Source organism: Notechis scutatus, chromosome 2 (genome assembly GCF_049901735.1).
Source record: "Notechis scutatus isolate UNSWTSFEM ecotype Mainland chromosome 2, rNotScu1.2, whole genome shotgun sequence".
NCBI classification, from domain to species: Eukaryota; Metazoa; Chordata; class Lepidosauria; order Squamata; family Elapidae; genus Notechis; species Notechis scutatus.
The window spans coordinates 88,742,294-88,757,543 of NC_142010.1; the positions used below are offsets into that span (position 1 = coordinate 88,742,294).

Sequence of the window (15,250 nt, forward strand, 5' to 3'; positions counted from 1 at the left end):
AAACAGTAACTGTGAGAGGGACCTTGGAGTCCTAATGGACAATTACTTAAACATGAGCCAGCAGTGTGCAGAAGCAGCCAAAAAAGCTAATACAATCCTTGGTTGTATAAACAGAGGCATAAAATCAAAATCATGTGAAGTATTAGTACCGCTTTATAAAGCCTTAGTAAGACCACACCTGGAATACTGCATTCAGTTTTGGTCACCACATTACAAAAAAGATGTTGAGACTTTGGAAAAAATGCAAAGAGGAGCAACTAAGATGATTAAAGGACTAGAGACAAAAACATATAAAGAACGGTTACAGGATTTGGGTATGGCCAGTCTAAAGAAAAGTAGGAGTAGGCGTGACATGATAGCAGTATTCTAGTATTTGAGGGGCTGCCAGAAAAAAGAGGGGGGGGAGGTCAACTTATTTTCCAAAGCACCAGAAAGCAAGGCAAGAAACAATGGATGGAAGCTAATCAGGGAGAGAAGCAATCTGGAATTAAGGAGAAACTTCTTAACAGTGAGAACCAGCTTAACCACCAGAAGTTTTAGGTGCTTTATCATTAAAGGTTTTAAAGAAAACACTGGACAGCCACCTATCTGAAATGGTATAAGGTCTTCTGCTTGAGCAGGGGGTTGGACTAGAAGACCTCCAAGGTCCCTTCCAACTCTATTCTGATTGATTGAATGAGAGTTGTTTCACCAACCATTTTGTCTGTGGCTCTGTCAGTGATCTCTAGATGGTAGGATTAGCTTGGTAGTTACTGACCAAGTAATTTTAGATTGCTATGGTACTCCCTTGTAGTCCCTGAACTTTGTTTTTTGGTTCATTTCATTTTCCCAATGGGAAAATCTGGGTCTTTCAACCTGGGCTCTCCCCAGCAATAGTGGTGGAAATGGGCTGGAACATGAAGAAAGAGTACGCAACTGGATCTGCCTCAGCCATTTCATGGTGCAACCTTCCTGCCTCCACACCTGTCATTTGTTATTTGGGCTACTTCTAAACTTGGATGTACTGTTCTTCCAGAAAAGTATTACATCCTTATTTAGAAACAGCCTAAACAATAGTTGACAGGCAGGGTGAAGTAACACAGAGAGATCCTTCTTGTGTAATCTTGCTCCTGTGTTTGTCAGCTACTTGGCCTGATACACATCCTGGTCAGCTGAGAAATTTGGTGCATAAAAGAAAATCCTTCACCAACTCAGCTGCCACTAAAGGATGATGAAATGTGCACCCAGCTGGCTTCAATACACTACAGCAGAATTGGGCCATCCCTGCTTATTTCTACCTCATCTTGTATTACAAATATCTATTTCACAGATGTTTTTGTTATAAATTGAACAAAGGCCCCAACTGCTCTTTTTTCATTTTGCTGCTTAAGAGAAAGAACACACAATCAGAGTGACCATCAGAATGATAAAAAAGTAGATTTATTCAGTTTTTTCAAGGAATATTGCTTAGCAAAATGATAATTTTAATCCGTTAGGTAACTTTATTGATTTATTTTGTTTGTCAAGAATGTATGAGAAAACAAGTATAAGTATAAACATAACATATAAACATATAGCTATAAATAGGTATAAGTATAAACATAATAAATGAGTATGAATAAATGGATAAATGGGAACAGTAGGACAGGGACGATAGGCATGCTGGTGCGCTTATGCATACCCCCTTACAGACTTCTTAGGAATGGAGTGAGGTCCACTGTAGACAGTTTAAAGTTAAAGTTTTGGGGGTTTGAGGATGTGAGTTCCAGGCATTGACCACTCTGTTGCTGAAATTGTATTTTCTGCAATCGAGTTTGGAGCGGTTTACTTTGAGTTTGGATCTATTATTTGCCTGTGTGTTATTGTGGTTGAAGCTGAAGTAGTCATTGACAGGTAGGACATTATAGCAGACAATTTTGTGTACTAAGTTTAGATCAGACCATAGGCAGCATAGTTCTAGGTTGTCCAAAAGTACGATTAGGAAATAATTTTGAACATCAAAACAATTCAAACAATTTTGAGTATCAATTCAGGTGGCAGCAGGATATACTGTAAATGCAATAACTAAATAAATCTGGATGTCTCCATATCTTTAGAGTTCAACTTCCAGATTCTTCAACCAGAGCAAACATTTCTGAGAACTCTGGAAGCTGAAGCTCACCAAACTTAATGGTGGCCAATTGAGAAAAAGATGGTTTTAGAATCTTCCCTCAGTGGACAATATGGTCTCAAAGTAATGACATTTGTAAAGGAAAGGAGTGGAGTTTTTGAAAATATGGGTTAAAAAGTACACTCTAAGAAAGGAAAATACTTTATTTAAAATACGCATAGTTACTGTATATACGCTGCTATAGCTGTACATCACTTTAAATATTTTCAGTCTTGTTCCTGGCTAGTATGCATCTAATTTCCTTTGCAAATCATTTCCTGTGTGAGATAGGTGGCTTTTCATCAGAGTAGGTCTCATAATAGAAAAGGATGAGTTTTATAAGGCATGTTCAACCCAGGCAATATAGTCTGGGTTCTAGAATCATCTGTGATGAAGGGCCTTCTGGAGTCTCTTATCAAGAGGCCTAACAGGCATCAGGCTCTGCTCCAACAGACTGACAGGTTGGAACAGTTTTCAGGGACAGATCCCTGGGGGGCTGCCCTTGAAGCTATGAAGGCTGCATCTTGTAGATAAATGCTCTGTTATCTTGTTTTTAAAAGATGAAAAGGAGTAGCAAAGTGCGGACTGGTTTACATCCTAAGATTATTTCAGATTTTCATGACTTTATACAATCACATCCCAGTTACAGCCCATGTCTTTCTTTTTGAAGAATATTAAAGTAAAAACACATGGCTTTTTTAAAAAAATGTCACCAGGGTAGAAAAAACATACATAAACTGGGACTGGGGCTGACTGCTTTCATAAACGCATATTTACTTTTCAGCTTGAAAAAGAATTCCTAATGTTATCAGTGGATGGAATACAGGTCATACTGATATGAAGATGGGAACTGTACATATATGAAAAAACATGAGTGGATCTTCCCTATAAAACTGGTGCCTTACTCAGAGGTGGTATTCAGCAGGTTCTGACCATTTCTGGAGAACTGGTAGCAGAAATTTTGAGTAGTCAGAGAACCGGCAAATACCACCACTGACTGGCCCTGCCCCCATCTATTCTCTGCCTCCTGGGTCCCAGCTGATTGTTGCCCTGCACAGGAGAACGGAGCTGGAAAGCAGGTTATTGGGGTAGGGAGAGAATGGGATTTTGCAATATCCTTCCCCTGCCATGCCCACCAAGTCACACCATGCCCACCAAGCCATGCACAGAGAACTGGTAGTAATTTTTTTTTAATCCAACCACTGGCCTTACTGTGTGTGTTCAAGATGGTGCAGACTTTGCAGACCCCAATCATTCACCCAATCTTCATTAAATAGCCCACAATTGGCCCACATAAATCCTCCTCTCCCTGCAAGTGATAACCATCATGATTCCTTCTTCTCTGTTGACCAGGTGAGTGGCCCCGCCAAGAGCCATTTTCCATACTAATCAGTTGATTAAAGAGAAGCGACCTATGGAATTGCTGCTTGGTGAAACTTGCGATCCAATGATCCCATTTCAGTCTGGCTCCAATCAGTTTACCAAATAATGCTCTAGAATATGTGCATCATTATACAAGACATGTCCTGAAATGGCTTCAAACTGGGCCTTGATGATGTGGATCTTCACCACCACCACCACCACCACCAGGCCTTGAACTAAGGTAAGTGAAGGGTTCCTTTGGATTGGTGCGCATGGAAACTGATGGTTAGTCCCTTCAGGGGAACTCTTATTGTGTCCTTGACTTATTGCTTTTTCTATCCTGTTTATGTAGTTTGCAACGCAGAATCCTCTGGAACATATCAGTCTTAGAAATATGGTTTATACATAAATATAAGTAGCCAGGCTCCACAAGTTATTACCCTGATGAAAGTAATTCAGTTAATACAATACAGTCTGATATAGAAAACACAGAATTAGTTACAGGTCATTTTTTTCCCCCTGTCTTGTATGTAAACAACTTTTAAAATATATTAATAGGAATTATTTCAGTAATAAATAAGATAAAGCATGCCTCTGGATTACCTTCCTTTACCTCGCCCCCAAGGAAACACACTACAGAACAATATGAGCTGAGGAGTATTATCAGTGTTCTCAAAGTAAAGTATAACGTGCCTTCGTACAAGACTGCTTCTTGCTGGATAATTGAAAAAAATCAGTTTATGTAAGAACGCAAGAATAATCCTGTTGGATCAGGCTGAGGCCAACATTTTATTTGTCACAGAGGCCAACTTTTCTGACACTTGTTTTGTTAAAAGTACCACATTAACAGCAAGAGCAAAACTTTCTTACAAGCACAAAGTGGATAGGGAGGGTTTCTTCTTTAAATAAGGGGGGGGGGAAGACCTTTAAATCAGATGTAGATTTCTATCTTTTTTCTTGTTTTCTTTTTTGAACCCAGTAGCTCATCAGCCTTCAAGAGGGACACACAATTCTCATTGCCAAAATATGCTTGCTGCTGCTCACCAGGTTCATTCAGCCAATCAAATGATTCAGGACCCAACCCTTTTCTTTTTAATGTGAAATGTATCCAAATTGATTCAATCTATTTTGCATATTTGTGGATTTATTTGGACCATAATTCCTTAAAAACTGGCAGCCAATCAGCACTTCTTCTTTCTGGCCACATATAAGCAGATAAAACTCCAGGTTAATCAAAGTCTGCTTGCTGGCCAATAACAAGTCCTGTGCCTTGTCAGCCTCTACAGTCCATATTTCAATATACACTCCATCGTTCTTTTCACAAAAATTAGAAAAAAACCATCACCACCATGTTTAAATCACTGCTATATTTTAGTAATTGCCAAACTTCGGCTGCTGGCATACTGGCAATTTTACCTTTTATTATTTAACTATGCCAGGTCTTTCTAGGACCGTGATGGCGAACCTATGGCATGTGTGCCAGAAGTGGCATGCAGAGCCACTTCTGCCAGCACAGGAGAGGTTTCCCAGAAGAGCCCCACTGCGCATGCACGCACACCACCTTCCTGACAGCTGATTGTTGGGTATCTGGCATGCATGCATGGGATGCGGGGGTGTGCAGGAGATGTGCATGCATGTGCAGAGACACGTAACATGTGTGTGGGGGATGTGTCACAAACATGCACAAGAGGTGTGGGGGCCCCTGCGCGCATTGCCTTCTGGGTGCTAGCACGCAAGTGTGAGAGCACAAGCGCGCGCATAATTTTTGGCATGGGAGCCCAAAAAAGGTTAGCCATCACTGTTCTAGGAGTTGGGAGGTAGTCTGAGTTATACATTTCTTCCAATCACAGCACAGTCTGTCCTTTAGGCAGGTGACCTTCAAGGAAAATTGAATATTGTACCATCTGTGGTGGGCTCTGCCGGTTTGGACCGGTTCTAGCGAACTGGTAGTTCGAACCATCACCTGGCCTCGCCCACCTGCCCTCACCCTATCCTGTCCTATATTTCTTTCTTTCTGGCTTAGCTGATTTCTGCACCTCAACTATTCTACTTACTGGGGCTTCCCTAGAAGGTAAGCAGTTGAGCTCCAAATTGCTGTATTTTGAACGCTGTGTGTGCATTATACACATACATGCGCAAAGCGCACACTCACATAACCGGTTGTTAAACCAGTTGCAGCCCACCACTGTGTACCATAGGTACAATTATTTGCAGCCACAAGCTTTCTTTTTTGAGTTGTTAGCTAACTAAACTTATAAAACAGCAATTCTTTTTTATGATTGCATTTCTGTACGATTTTTTTTTAAGTAGCAACTTTTGTTATGGAGCGAAACATAGAAAATTGTTGTTTGGGCTACAGAATCATTCTAGGTAAACATCATTCTAACCCAGTGTTTTCCCACTTTGACAACTTTAAGACATGTGAACTTCAACTCCTAGAATTCCCCAGCCAGCATGCTAGATGGGGAATTCTGGGAGTTGAAGTCCATATGTCTTAAAGTTGCCAAAGTGGAAAAACACTGTTCTAAATTGATTATTCCTCTGGGTCCAGGGTTCTGAACACAGAATTCAAGCTGTGACATGCAGGGACAAGGAAGCAATTGCTTTTTTTTTTTTTTTTTTTGTGATGTCCACCAATATTTCTCTTCCCGGCAGCATCTCCAGTCTTGTCCTTTCACATCTGCAGTATTATCAAAAGGTTATGTTAGAATCAGCTTGTTACTATCTTATCTTCAATTGCATTCTAAAAACAGACCAAAGGAGACTTTGGAAAGTCAAGAGGGAAATCATCACTTCACATTTGTCAAGCTGGGTCACTTGGCCCATCTTAAGGGACACTCTGCTCGTGGCCATAAGTCTCTGCTGATTCCCAGAAATATATCCTGCAATATGTAAAAATAAAAAGGTGTCTGCAAAAATGAAAAGTGCTTCTTTGCTCAGACATTACTCAGTGTCTCTCTGGCATCTATTTTTATCAGCTAAAACCTTCGTATCCAATATTTTACTTCAGATCACTAAAGCATAGTCTTGCTCTGCCATTAAATAAGAGAAAAACAGTCATTTGGAAAAGGTAAATTCTGTACAAAGAGCGAGACTTATTTATTTAATGCAATATTAATGTGATAGGTTAGAATGAAATCCCATTAGGTTGGTTAAAAAAATTATTTTGAGCTAAATTGTGGCTATTCTTGGCAGTGAAATAAAGAGAGGTAAAGTCAATTTTCTCTATAGAGTCCCATTATGGAGTTTTTTCTTATCAATGCCAAAGCATCTTAATCCAGCAATAAATAAATAAATAAATAAATAAATAAAGAGAGAGAAGGTGAAATTCTTCAGGTTCAGATCCTTAAAAATGTACTTTTATTGTAGCCTGATCCTGAAGATCATCACAAGTACCTTTAAAAAAAAATGCTTTTGAATTGAAGTGCTGGAGAAGAATCTTAAGAGTCCTTTGGATTGCAAGGAGATCAGATCAGTAGATCCTAAAGAAAATCAACCCTGACTGATCTTTGGAAGGACAGATACTGAAACTGAAGTTGAAATACTTCAACTTCAAATGAGAATGAGAAGAGTGGCGTCATTGGAAAAGACCCAGGTGTTGGGAAAGATTGAAGGCAAATGTAATTAGGTAGCATCATCAATGCAATGAACATGAATAGAACAGAACAGAACAGAACAGAACAGAACAGAACAGAACAGAACAGAACAGATAGAATAGAATAGAATAGAATAGAATAGAATAGAATAGAATAGAATAGAATAGAATAACAGAGTTGGAAGGGTCCAGCCCCCTGCTTAGGCAGGAAACCCTATACCACTTCAGACAAATGGTTGTCCAATCTCTTCTTAAAATCTTCCAGTGTTGGAGCATCCACAACTTGTGGAGGCAAGTTGTTCCACTGATTAATTGTTCTAACTCTCATGAAATTTATCCTTAGTTCTAGGTTGCTTCTCTCCTTGATTAGTTTCCATCCATTGCTTCTTGTCCTGCCTTCAGGTGCTTTGGAGAATAGTTTGACTCCCTCTTCTTTCTGGCAACCCTTGAGATATTGGAACACTGCTATCATGTCTCCCCTAGTCCTTCTTTTCATTAAACTAGGCATAGCCAGTTCCTGCAACTGTTCTTCATGTGAATTTGGGCAAACTCTGGGAGATAAAAAGCCATACACGACTTAGTGTAAACAACAACATCATCTTAAAAATCCAAGCAGGAGATTTTCAAGCATTAATTGTATAATTCTATTTAGGTATTTAAAGATATTGACAAACCATGTCTTCTCCTACTGTACTGCCTATTTCTTTCAAAACTTGATGGTTGTGGAGTGTTTCTTAAATAGCAATAGCACTTAGACCTATATGCCACCTCACAGTGCTTTACAACCCTCTCTAAGTGGTTTACAGAGACAGCCTATTGCCCCCAACAATCTGGGTCCTCAATTTACCCACCTCGGAAGGATGTAAGGCTGAGTCAACCTTGAACCAATGAGAATTGAACTACTGAAATGCAGCCGGCAGTCAGTAGTAGTAGCTTGCAGTACTGCGTTCTAACCACTGAGCCACCATGACTCATAAGTACACTTTCTGTTATCCACCCTGAGTGAGTCTAAATGGTATAAATATTTATAAATTTTAACTTGGAATTGATAAAGCTTTTTGATTGGTTGAGTTCTAGCTCCCTAAGTTGTTTTTTTGTGCTGCTATTAACTCTGACCATTTTTTCAGTCAAACATTACTAGGAGAATAAAAGTATTCCATCTCTCTGCTGATGTTCCACAAACTACATGGAAACTGCTGACTCAGCTCATTCTGTCTTAACTTGCAATATAAGTCAAATAAATTTGGGACATGGCTTGGCAGAAACTATAACCTTTTAATGAAGCTATGTTAAATAATTATATGATTGAAACAATGTGCTGTTTCAATAATATAATTACAAAGAACACCTCTCAAAGCACAATCTCTTTGTACCATAATTATGAAACTAACAAATTTCACAAATATTTTTTCTTTCCTTAAAATATAAGAAAATTAGGGCTGCCAATTATCAGAATTGGACTGCTTATTATCAGAATTGGAAAAGTGATGCCTAAGTAGATTAAAAATCATTAATAGTGATTAGGTATTTAAATTTTATCTCCTCTTATGTTAGTACTTGAGTTAGAAAAATCAGGATACATCATATGTGCCAACAAAAATCTTGGTTTAAAAGCTGTATTTTATTTTGAAAATGTTTATGGATGTGATGCAAATATATTTAAGAGGTACTACAATAAGTGACTCTTGGTTTGCTTTTAATAAAGCTCTTTCAGCGTAACTCTTCCAATTTTACTAATGCCGCTTAATAAAAAAGGAAGAAGGTATTGTAATAAACATACCGGAAGATATATTAATATTAAAGTATTAAATGTTAAAATAAATTTAAAATAATAAATTTTATTTCAGTAAGTATAAGGAAAAAATATTTAAAATAATGATTTTTTTAAAATATACACTGCTCAAAAATAAATACATAAAGGGAACACAAAAATAAGACATCCTAGATCTGAATGAATAAAATATTCTTATTAAATACTTTGTTCATTACATAGTTGAACGTGCTGACAACAAAATCACACAAAAATTATCAATGGAAATCAAATTTAGCAACCCATGGAGGTCTGGATTTGGAGTTACACTCAAAATCAAAGTGGAAAAAAACACTACAGGCTGATCCAACGTTGATGTAATGTCCTTAAAACAAGTCAAAATGAGGCTCAGTAGTGTGTGTGGCCTCCATGTGCCTATATGACCTCCCTACAATGCCTGGGCATGCTCCTGATGAGGTGGCGGATGGTCTCCTGAGGATCTCCTCCCACACCTGGACTAAAGCAACCCCAACTCCTGGACAGTCTGTGGTGCAACATGGTGTTGGTGGATGGAGTGAGACATGATGTCCCAGATGTGCTCAATTGGATTCAGGTCTGGGGAACGGGTGGGCCAGTCCATAGCATCAATGCCTTCGTCTTGCAGGAACTGCTGACACACCCCAGCCACATGAGGTCTAGCATTGTCTTGCATTAGGAGGAACCCAGGGCCAACTGCACCAGCATATGGTCTCACAAGTGGTCTGAGGATCTCATCTCGGTACCTAATGGCAGTTAGGCTACCTCTGGCGAGCACACGGAGGGCTGTGCAGCCCCTAAAGAAATGCCACCCCACACCATTACTGACCCACTGCCAAACGGTCATGCTGGAGGATGTTGCAGGCAGCAGAACATTCTCCATGGCGTCTCCAGACCCTATCACATCTATCACATGTGCTCAGTGTGAACCTGCTTTTATCTGTGAAGAGCACAGGGTGCCAGTGGTGAATTTGCCAATCTTGGTGTTCTCTGGCAAATGCCAAACGTCCTGCACAGTGTTGGACTGTAAGCACAACCCCACCTGTGGACGCCGGGCCCTCATACCACCCTCATGGAGTCTGTTTCTGACCGTTTGAGCAGCCACATGCACATTTGTGGCCCGCTGGAGGTCATATTGCAGGGCTCTGGCAGTGCTCCTCCTGTCCCTCCTTGCACAAAGGCAGAGGTAGCGGTCCTGATGCTGGGTTGTTGCCCTCCCACGGCCTCCTCCACGTCTCCTGATGTACTGGCCTGTCTCCTGGTAGTGCCTCCATGCTCTGGACACTACACTGACAGACACAGCAAATCTTCTTGCCACACCTCGCATTGATGTGCCATCCTGGATGAGCTGCACTACCTGAACCACTTGTGTGGGTTGTAGACTCCGTCTCATGCTACCACTAGAGTGAAAGCACCGCCAGCATTCAAAAGTGACCAGACCATCAGCCAGAAAGCATAGCAACTGAGAAGTGGTCTATGGTCACCACCTGCAGAACCACTCCTTTATTGGGGATGTCTTGCTAACTGCCTATGCTTTTCACCTGTTGTCTATTCCATTTGCACAACAGCATGTGAAATTGATTGTCAATCAGTGTTGCTACCTAAGTGGACAGTTTGATTTCACAGAAGTGTGATTAACTTGGAGTTACATTGTGTTGTTTAAGTGTTCCCTTTATTTTTTTGAGCAGTGTATATTAAATTAAATATCAAGATGTAAATTGGAGGGACATAAATTTGTCTCGGTGTATAGTAGAAAGCATTATGAATATCAATGGTGCTGTACAAAATTCTTATTATTGTTTTTTTTTTATTATTACTATTACTATTGCTGCTATTATTTGTAGTGGTACTAATATTAATATCCTTTCTTCCAAAGACAACAAGAATATAATCAATGAAATGGTTAAGCCATCCAACAGTTTTTTTGTTGCACTTATTATCTCTTTAGACAAAACTCAATATTCATAATCCAAATAATTGTTCTTTATACAGATGAAGAACAAGAATAACTTATTTCTCCATGATCAAAAACACAAATGTCTTTCTAATTCTTGCATCCTAGAACTAAAAGCGTGTCTGATTAACACAACAGGAGAGGCATTAACTTACTTGTGAAACTGCCTAGAGTGAGCCAATATAGGAAACTTTATAATGGTAAAAGATTAAAATCACCTCTAATTGTTCAGTTTAATGTGCTCTATGTATTGTTATTTTAATTTCTTGCTATAGACAGTATTCTTGTTTTATTTGTGGTATGATCTGTTCCTTTTTCCACTTTCTTCTAGCATCATATAAATTTTGTACTAGAATCTGCACCCAATATTTGGATGATTTCTACTATATATTGCACATATTTGTTATCAGCTATTTCTCTGCTTAATTCAAATTCCTAATGTAGAGGAGCAAATATGGATTTGCTAAGGATAGAAGAGGAAATGAATGACCATTTGACTTCCTTCATACTTTCTAGTTCATACCCATGAATTAGAATCCAACAGGTGGAATAAAGATTTACATATTCAGCTTCGTTTTTCCAAATATTAGGAGCCATTTCTCTTAGATTAAAATGTGGTTTTAAAAACAGAGGAACATCTGACTAGGCCCTACCAGTTTTATTTATGTATTTATTTCAAAGATTTATATAGTTTCCTATCTTATACGACATAACTCTGGCTGGCTCACAACATTATACCAAAATAACAAGCACAAATGAAATAACTTTACACAACCAAGGCACCATCACATCCCTGGAGGAAGAACGAAAAGTTAATGCAGGTGAAGCATTATAATTTACAAAATCATCATCTCATACTTTTAGAGTTAACCCCTGAGATTCAGAGTTTTTATATATTCCTAGCACCGAAGAAGTACCTTTGTTATATTTAGTCTATTGTTCCTTTACTTACAAGATCATAGTGTGCTATTTCCAGCTATCTGGCATACTGAACAACCAGCATTTTCAAGATTTCCTCCACACTAATTGCACAATAGAATTACCAAAGAAAAAAGCCTATATCTTTTTTCAAAGAATGGAAGAACTCACAGGAAGATTTAAATTAAGCAGAAACAATGTATTTATTTTGTTTTCTCTGCAAAACATAAAATGGCAGTTCTTGGAAGACTGAATATACCATTTGGAGAAAATGTCAGACTATTATTGCCTCTTTAACATACTTTGTAACCAGCTACACTTCCAGACTGATTATAGGTGAAATGCCGCAACTTCATTTGACCTCCAGAGTTAAGTACATCCTTGGGCAACCACTTAACCCAACACTTTGGGAATGTAAAGTCTTAGGGTGCCTTTGGCCTTTCTACCGGTTTCCTAATCTGCTTACAAGATCTTCTTGCTCTTTGACCTTTTGGAAAAACGTTTGCTCCACATAAACGATGAGGGCCTTAAACTATTGTGTGGTAGCAATTATCCAGATGGGGGGAAATATTGCAGTTACCTCACTGTATATCAGAGCTAACAGAAGGGAGAGAAGAGCCAACCAAGTCATTTTTAGTTACAGGGTTCCATTTTTTTAATATTATGCAAGCCATTGATACTCTAAAGCTATCAGTTGTCCACCTTACCTCAAGGAGCTTGCTGTCCAAATTTTCATCATCGAGAATCAACAGAGTGAACGGTTGGAGTGGCAGAACTAACCAACCTCTGAGAATCAAAAACAGGCTGTGTTTGCCACCCAGAGAACTGAGGAACACATTCAAACAACTGTATTTGTTGTGTGATAATCCATCAATGTTAATTAGATAAGGGACAATGCAAGGTAAATATACAAGCTACACAGTGCTCTCTTGCATTAGTGACAGCCTTTGAAATTTAACAACTTTCACTGACAAGTTAAAATTGGTCTGAGCCCAAAAGAAAACAAAAGCTGATCATTGGAGCAACTTACGGGTATCTCAAACAAAAGTGCAATCTATTTTCTCTGGCACCTTTAGCCAAGTTATGGTACAACAGTATTTTTTATGAATTTGACCTTGCCAGGTTTGCCTGAACAAACTTTGCAGTCTGTTCAGCAGTTGGAGTGTGTCTGAAATGGCTATAATATATCAAGTTAACTGAATAGAACTTTTAAATAACATGAAGGCATTGCTGTCGGGTAAGCTAATTAGGTTTGCAAAGGGATACATCAAACTTATTGAAGTATTGAACTCTCAGAGTTTGACGTTATTAGTTTCTATAGTAAAATTATTTTAGTATGCTAATATAGAAGGAAGGAAATAATTAGGGCTAGCTGTTCATCCTTCAAAAAATAATTCATAGATATGCTTTGGAATGTGTTCAAGTGTAGCACACCTCTACTATTAATATAAAAGTCCATTTTATCTCCTGGTTTCTAGATGAGGGCTTTAAAAAAAGCTGCTGCTGCTTAAAGACTTCCTCACCTTTTATGAGTAGCTTCTGTAAAGCAGCAACAGTTTTTTAGACTTCCAGAGAAGTTGTAAAAGTTGAGCTTCCTTAAGGAAGTATAGTTCCTGCCTTTCTTTAAGATTCAAACACTTTTTCTGAATCCTTTTCCGAGACTGCAGTCCTTTGAGATAGAGGTTTTCTAGTACTTCTAAGTCTCCAGAGTGCCTGCTGTACCTAATTATAAAATGTAGATTCTTTAAATTAAAGAATGAATGGTAACATTAATGAAGCAAAATATCTATCTTAAGCTTAAGTTATATTCCCAACTAGACTTTTATACCCTTCGTAAACTTATGTTGGGTGAACACCTTTTGGTGGTTTGGTTGCCTCCTGATACTTGGGACAAGTGAAATTGACATGACAATAATTCTGTGAGAATGCCCACACCACATATTCAACATTTTAAATGTTCCACTGAACCCAAAAAGTTGGGAACTGTATCAGTATAATTGCATCTCATCAGTCCATAGAGTGATGAGATGCAATGATGTGGTATGATAAGACTGGAAAAAGAACAAGTGCTTCCTGAGTTATGCTATGCCCAGCCAAATTAGTAAAGCTTTAAAGCAGCCATCTCCTTGGGAAGACTCATGTGGCTGTCCGTGAATGCATGATACATACTCCATACAGCACTTTGCTAGCGCTCCCTGCAGAAGGTTTTGTGCATGCACACACATCTGTAGCAAATCAGGAAAGCATTTGAAGTAGCCATCCAATCATTCCAAAAAACACAGCTATTTTAATACTTTGAGCAGAAGGTCTTGGCTTATATTAAACATGCATTGTGAAGAACCTCTTATGATAGCCTTTCTGTATAATCTCTTATTTATTTCCAAACTGCCAGACTTGTTAACCTAATATTTTAAATTCATGCTGCAAAGATATTTCTTTTGATGTTACAAGACCATTATGATTAAAACAAACTTCTTCTGTATGACCTTTATTTGAAACTTCATATCATACCTTAAAAAAAAAATCAAAGCATGAAATTAATCTTTTTGTGGGAATATTATCAGATGTGGAAAAAATAAAGGAACTGTTTCTGATAGCAACTTCGGCAAATGTTCTTTAGAGTGTCAGTACTTTAAAATGTTTTGTTCAGGTTGACTCATGAACCCTCTCTCAAAACATGGATGTCTTGATCGTAAAATTGTCTAAAGATGCTCACAGATTTTGGTAGTTTTGAAATTGTCTTCACATGTCTTTTTTCTTCAGTAAAAGTTTTTAGATATAGTACCTGACAGAGAAAAAACAAATCTCCCAATTCATGCACCAGGAGCTGTGATAGTGCAGTGGTTAAAATGCAGTATTGCAGGAGTTTGATCCTGACAGGCTCAAGGTTGACTCAGCCTTCCACCTTTCCAAGGTTGGTAAAATGAGGACCCAGATTGTATGCCGATTCTATAAACCACTGAGAGAATGTGTAAAGCACTATACAGTGGTATATAAGTCTAAGTGCAATTGCTATTGCTATTCAATTTGATGAGAGAAAGCAGACTTTACAAATTAGTGCAAAAAAATAGAGAATTTTAGAGAACTGCTATGAAATATGATGTTCTTTCCTTGCTTAAGAAGGTATGAGTGATTTTTCATTGTATTTTCATCTCTGTAGCAGTCTGCAGCTTTCCCCATTTACACTTAATGATAATTACATTGGCAATTTTGTATTTGAATTCCTTAATCTAATCATCTTAGCATGTTACTTGGAATTGGGAGATGGATCAAGCTATGAAACCTCTAGTGCAGGGGTGTCAAACTCACATCATCAGGGCGGTGTCACATGATGTATTGGGACTTTTCCCCCCTTCGCTAAACTGGGCATGGTCATAGCCAGTGCATGACACATCCAGCCCATGGACCAGGAGTTTGACAGCCCTGCTTTAATTAAAACACCAACTATCCTTTTACACTTCTGTTCTGAAGTGACATTCACTGTTTGAAATTGCATTTCTCCATCCA

General features: G+C 38.5%; 1 long non-coding RNA gene across 1 annotated transcript in view; it reads left to right on the forward strand.

Moving 5' to 3' along the window:
• LOC148132122 (uncharacterized) overlaps positions 1-15,250 on the forward strand; it is a 31,756-nt gene that overhangs the window by 2,361 nt on the left and 14,145 nt on the right. Inside the window, exon 2 of the long non-coding RNA XR_015747303.1 lies at positions 3,482-3,731. This is a non-coding gene — a long non-coding RNA (uncharacterized LOC148132122). The remainder of the gene's footprint in view (positions 1-3,481; positions 3,732-15,250) is intronic.